This window comes from Salvia splendens, chromosome 3 (assembly GCF_004379255.2).
Source record: "Salvia splendens isolate huo1 chromosome 3, SspV2, whole genome shotgun sequence".
Taxonomy (NCBI): Eukaryota; Viridiplantae; Streptophyta; class Magnoliopsida; order Lamiales; family Lamiaceae; genus Salvia; species Salvia splendens.
The window spans coordinates 12,847,020-12,853,184 of record NC_056034.1 but is presented as its reverse complement, the minus strand read 5'-3'; positions in this window follow the sequence as shown (position 1 = coordinate 12,853,184).

Here is a 6,165-nt window from a genome sequence, read left to right as displayed (position 1 = left end):
AATTATATAAAGTCGGTTGTTGGCGACGAAGTTGATGGCTGGCGCTTTACCATCCAAAACTTCGGTAAAGAGGTCGGATTGGTGGAGCACGTTTACATCGTTGTTCGACCCGGGACCCCGAAGTACGCGTGCCAGATCCAAAGCCGGTAGTCGGCAACGGCCTCGAGTATAATGGTTGGGTGGGTGCCTTTGTGGCCGCTCGTGTAGGACCCCCTCCACGCCACCGAGCAATTCTTCCATTGCCAGAGCATGCAATCGACGCTGCCGAGCATCCCGGGGAATCCGTGCACTGTTTCGTGAAGGTCGAGCAGGAATTGACAATCGGTCTGGCTTGGCCTCCAAAGAAATTCGTCGGTGAAGGCTGCTCGGACGCCTTTGCAGAATTTGAGCAAGCACATTCACCTAGTTGTGTCTCCGATGTGGACGTATTCGTCGAACATATCGGTCGTTTGTCCAGTCGCAAGCTGACGGATTGCTGCAGTACATTTCTGCAGCGTCGTGTGGCTGGGATGGCCGACCGCGTCGAACCCTTCCTGGAAGAACTCTTCCCGGGCTGCCAAAGTATTCGCGATGTGGAGAAATAGCGGTTTCCCCATGCGGAAACGGCGACGGAAGAACGTATCTCCCCAAACCGGGTTATCGCAGAAGTAGTCGCGTATTAACCTTGTGGCGGCTTCCTCCCGGTTACGATGGATGTACGTACGGGAGCGTCGTTGGGGCGGCGCGGCTTCCTCCGCCTCCCGTCGTCGATCTTCTTCAAGTGATTGTTCCATTATTTGACGCATTTGTTCAAAAGGATCTATTAGTTTGATTAAATTTGGGAGAAGAAAAACAGAGTTGATTTGAGATGAAAATTGGGGTAGAAATAGAGAGGATTTGAGAGGAATAGATGTGTGTTTGTGAGTGAAATGAGTATGAAATAGGAGTATTTTATAGAGTAAAGAAATAAAAAATTAAAAAACGGCTATAAAAATTTATTTAAATTTGATTTTTTTAAAAAAAATGAATTATTGCATCATCGTGACGAAACCCACTCGCGGGCTAGCGAGTGGGCGTCACGCATGGCCTGGGATCTCGCCACGTCACCTCGGCGCGTGGCGAGATGTCGCGTGCCGCGTCTCGTGGTGGCGGGTCTCGGGACGGGCTGGGGACGAAACGGTCGGCTGCAACGCGTTTCTCCGCGGTTTCGTTCCTCCGTCACGGAACGCAGCCCGGTTACGCCACGCGTTGTTGATGCTCTAAAGGCATCCACAATGTTGATCTCAAAATCTAAGAGCATCTCCAATGGCGGCGAGCGGGCCGGCTAGCCGATTTCCGGCGCTCGCCGAACCATTGGAACCGGAAAGCACCATTTCAGCGAAAAAATCGGTGAGCTCTGGCCGATTCGCGAGCACTCGCCGATGCGCTCGCCGGTCTGCTCGCCGACATTGCAGGCTCAGGACCGGCGAGCAATTGGCGAGCGAATTTAATATTTTTTTTAATTTTCGAAACACTATATATACGCGATTTGCACGTCATTTTCATTCGCACCACTTGTTTTAACGAGTACTCTCTCTATCTTAATTTCTATACAAGATCAACAAGGGGAAATGAGCAACGTTGGTTGTAGTAGTGGTGGTAGTGGTGGCGATGATGAGGAGTACGATCGTCGAATGAACGAAGCGTTAGAGGCCTATACGAACCGTGAGATTGATCGGCTGCTGCAGAGGGCCTTGCAACCAGCGGTACCTCGACCTCGACCAAGACCAGTTGTCCACCGCCGAACAGTGATTGAACGTGATCACGTAGCTGCACATCAGCGCCTATACGCAGACTACTTCGCACAGGAGCCGCGGTTCAACGACAACCATTTCAGGCGCCGTTTTAGGATGAGCAGAGCCCTGTTTATGCGTATTGTTAAAGCCTTGGAGCAGCGATATCTGTATTTTCGCCTCAGGCACGATGCGGCTGGCATACCCGGCCACACACCTATTCAAAAGTGCACTGCGGCAATCAGGCAGTTGGCCTACGGAGGCGCGGGAGACATGTGGGACGAGTACCTCTACATCGGTGAGTCGACTGCCCTTGATTGTATGAAGTATTTCTGTCAGGGAGTGATTGAAATTTTCCGTGATCAGTACCTTCGAAGCCCTACTCGCGAAGACTGCCAGTATCTGATGCAGATGCACGGGGAGAAGCATGGGTTCCCGGGTATGTTAGGTAGCATAGATTGTATGCATTGGGAGTGGAAGAACTGTCCCGCTGCCTGGAAGGGGTTCTACACGACCGGCTACAAGGGAAAGAATCCCACGATAATCCTGGAGGCCGTTGCTGACTACCGGCTATGGATTTGGCATGCGTATTTTGGGATAGCCGGGTCGAACAACGACCTCAACGTCCTCAACTCGTCGCCCCTTTTCAACGAGCAGTTCCAGGGCGTCGGTCCGGCCATCAGTTTTGTCGCCAACGGGACCCAGCGTGATATGGGCTACTACTTGGTGGATAGAATATACCCTAGGTGGCCTGTCTTTGTGAATACGATCAGATGCGCATCGGATGAGAGGAAGGCCTACTTTGCGGAACGCCAGGAGTCGGCGCGCAAGGACGTGGAGCACGCATTTGGTGTGCTCCAGTCTCGATGGGCGGCAATTAGGGGTCCAACCCGTTTGTGGCATATCGACTGCATTGTTGATATAATGTACGCCTGTATTATCATGCACAACATGATTATCGAAGATGAAGGTGTACGACTGACTAGTTGGGCCAACGACGATAATGAAGCCGGTCCAAGCCACGGCATAGCCGCCCCCAACGTACGAAATGGGGTCCCGCACGATGAAGCCGGCCTCCTCCAAGCACATGCCGACATGCGCCAAACGGATTCTCATATTCGACTCCAAAAGGATTTAATTGAAGAGTTGTGGGCGCGGAGGATTGCACGACGTTAGTTTTTTTTTAATTATGTAATTTTTTTAAATGTACTTTTTTTAAATTTTAAATAAAATAATTGAATTTTCCCGTATATGTGTCGTATATTTAATTCCGTATTTTGTGTGATTGTTAATTATTTTTTATATATAATTAGGGGTGATGTGGCTAGACTATTGCTGGGCTATTTGCTTGTCCTGATAATGTGGTAGGAGGATTTTTAGTGCTGATGATGTGGCAGGATGAGTTTATGGTTGGGCTATTGCTGAGCGAAAGCCACTGGAGATGCCCTAAGCTACAAACCCCTTTCTTAACTGTCATGTCAGTTTTTCTAATTCCATCCCCGAAATTGCATGCACCCAAACCCAAATTCAGCCCCAACTATTAACATAATTTTTAGTCATTTAAATAATTGAATCTTAATTGAAATCAAAAAAACAAATACCCATAAAAATGCAATAATTTAAATAGCAAAAAATTTATAAATTTTATAAAAGAATCTAAATTTAAATACTGAAAAATAAAAAATTAGAGAAATTAGTGAATAAGTTTTTGTGTGAATAAATGGATAGAAAAAGGGATATATAAATGGAATTAAGATATATATATAGAGAGAGACAAATAGAGATATTTAAAATAATTTAAAACAAAAGAAAAAAAATGGAAAAGATTGCGGCTGCTGCACTGCAGCCGGAAGACAGCCGGACAGCTAGCTTTTCAGCCGCAAGTGGGGCGGGTTTTGGGACCGCATTGAGTTTTCAGGGAGCTACAATGCAGTTCCGTGAGGCGGCTACCCCCAACGAGGCTGCATTATGGATATCCTAAAAAGAATAATACTCCTTCATCCCACAATAAGAGTCATATTTGCTATTTTGGTCTGTCCCATAATATGAGTATTATTTTATCATTTCGGTCTGTCCTACAATAAGAATTATATTTCACTTTTACTATAAATGATAAGTAGGTCTTACATTCCACAACTAATTCTACTCGCATTTTATTATAAAATCAATATATATAACTGAGACTCATATTCTATTACTTTATTTAATCCTTTTTTATATTTCTTTAAATTCCTCATAATTAAATAGAACTCATATTAGGGAATACATTATAAGTAATAATTTTCCCAGTACAAAGAAAACTTTATTTGCTTTCTCACACAAGACTCATGAGCCTCTTGACTAGATCTGTTTCACTTCTATGATGTATGATGCCACCACCACTTTCTTCCACAATTTTCTGCTTCAATGATTCTCTCGCCATACTCGGATAACGAGATTTTGAACACGAGATATCGAGATCTTTCATATCAATAAAGAAGAAAAGGTGACATGACACATTAATTAAAATTTTATTTGTATATAAATCAAGAAAAGTAGTCTCTCCTAAAATAATATAGAAATGTCAAGATTATCTCATCACTAAATGTAACTAATGTGGGTCCCTTCAAAGAATGGGTTTTGCGGAGTGGTGGGCCCTTGCCGGAGTATAAAAATTAATTCAACAAATGAAAATATGAGAGCGGCTTCAGCTCGGCTCAACTGCTACCTTAGCCGCGCCAATATGAGCATTTATTATCTGCATATATTGACAGCTATCTCTCAGTTTTATACGTCTCTCATTGTCTTTTCTTTTCTTTTCTTTTCTTCTATTCTTTTTTTTTAAAAAAAAAGAAAAGCTCTCAGAAATTAATACTACCACTAGCAAGTATTTTGGAAAGTTCTGGAAAATGTAATAAATTTTGACTTCGTCCATAAGGCCATCCGCAATGGGCGGACGATGGCACGCCCGATGGCGCGCATCGTCCGCGCCATCGATCGTCCGCGCCCATTGCGGATACGGACGATAGGTCGCGGACGATCGTCGCGGCCGATACTAAGGGCGCGGAGGATGGCGCGCCCGATGCCTATCGTCCGCGCCATCGTCCGCCCCATTGTGGCGTACACGGACGATGGCTGCGGACGATAGGCATCGGGCGCGCCATCGTCCTCCCCATTGTGGCGTACACGGACGATAGGTCGCGGACGATGGCACGCGGTTTGGTTGTTTTATAAATAGAGTTCATTCGTTTTACATTTCATTTCACAATTTCACTTTCGAAACTTACATTTACATAATTACTACGAAATGGCTTCAAGTCCAAATAGTCCTATGTTTAGTGGAGATGCGCGTTGGCCGGGTACAGAACCCGGCCAATATCGTTCGTTCGACACCAACGCCCAATACGATCCCGATTTCAGTACGGACTCGTATGGGTTGTCGGACATGGAGCCGTCTCCAACCCGACCAGTCGCCCCCTCCCGACGTGACGCCGCAGCGGCCGATCCCGACCCCGCCGCGACCGCTTCCGCCCCAGCCAAAAAGAAGCGGAACCGGCAGCGGGCGCAGAAGTTGCCGCCTCCCGGTGATTGCGATGAGTACGCCCCCGGTCGTACAAACTACACCGACGAGGAAACTCTCATTTTGGCCCGGTGTTGGGTAGATATATCGGAAGATCCGATATTCGCGAACAACCAGAGGCAGTTCGCGTACTGGGAGCGCATCGCCGACCTCTACAATGCGGCCAAGCCGCCGAACGCGTACAAGCGCAAGCGTGAGCAACTCCGCAAGCACTGGGATCAAGTGAAGAAGCAAGTGAACTTGTACGCGGCGGAGTTCGAGAAGTGCGCGCGGGCACAGGGGAGCGGCGAGAGCTGGGAAGACGTGCGTGCTAAAGCGATATTGTCGTACCGGTCGATGTTCGGCGAGTTCAAGCACGAGGCCATCTGGACGCTTTTGAGGGACAAGCAGAAATTCCAAGGTGGAATTCTGCACACTAGTGCGCCAAAGAGGATGAAGACCACCGAAGTTGGTGGTTACACGAGCAGCGGCAGCGGCAATCAACCGGTTGACCTCAACCGGTTGTACGTGGACGACAGCGGTTCCGGCACACCGATGTCCTCCCGACGTCCTCCCGGCGTCAAGGCTGCGAAGGCCAAAGGGAAGGCGGCCGCGACCTCATCCTCGACCGCTGCAACCCCACCTCCGCTCCCGGAAATGCTCCCGCCCCAGGCAGCCGAAGTGTATTCGTCGTTGGCGACAGCGTCGATGGCGAGGACGTTGTTGGAGACGCACAAGGCCCTCAAGAAGTGTACCGACCCCGACGAAGCCGAATACCTCCGGGCATTGATAGATGAACTGCGTCGGAAGTTGGGAATTGCACCGACTTAGTTTTTTTTTTTGTAAGTTGAACGGTGTAACTTCTTTTTTTATTAA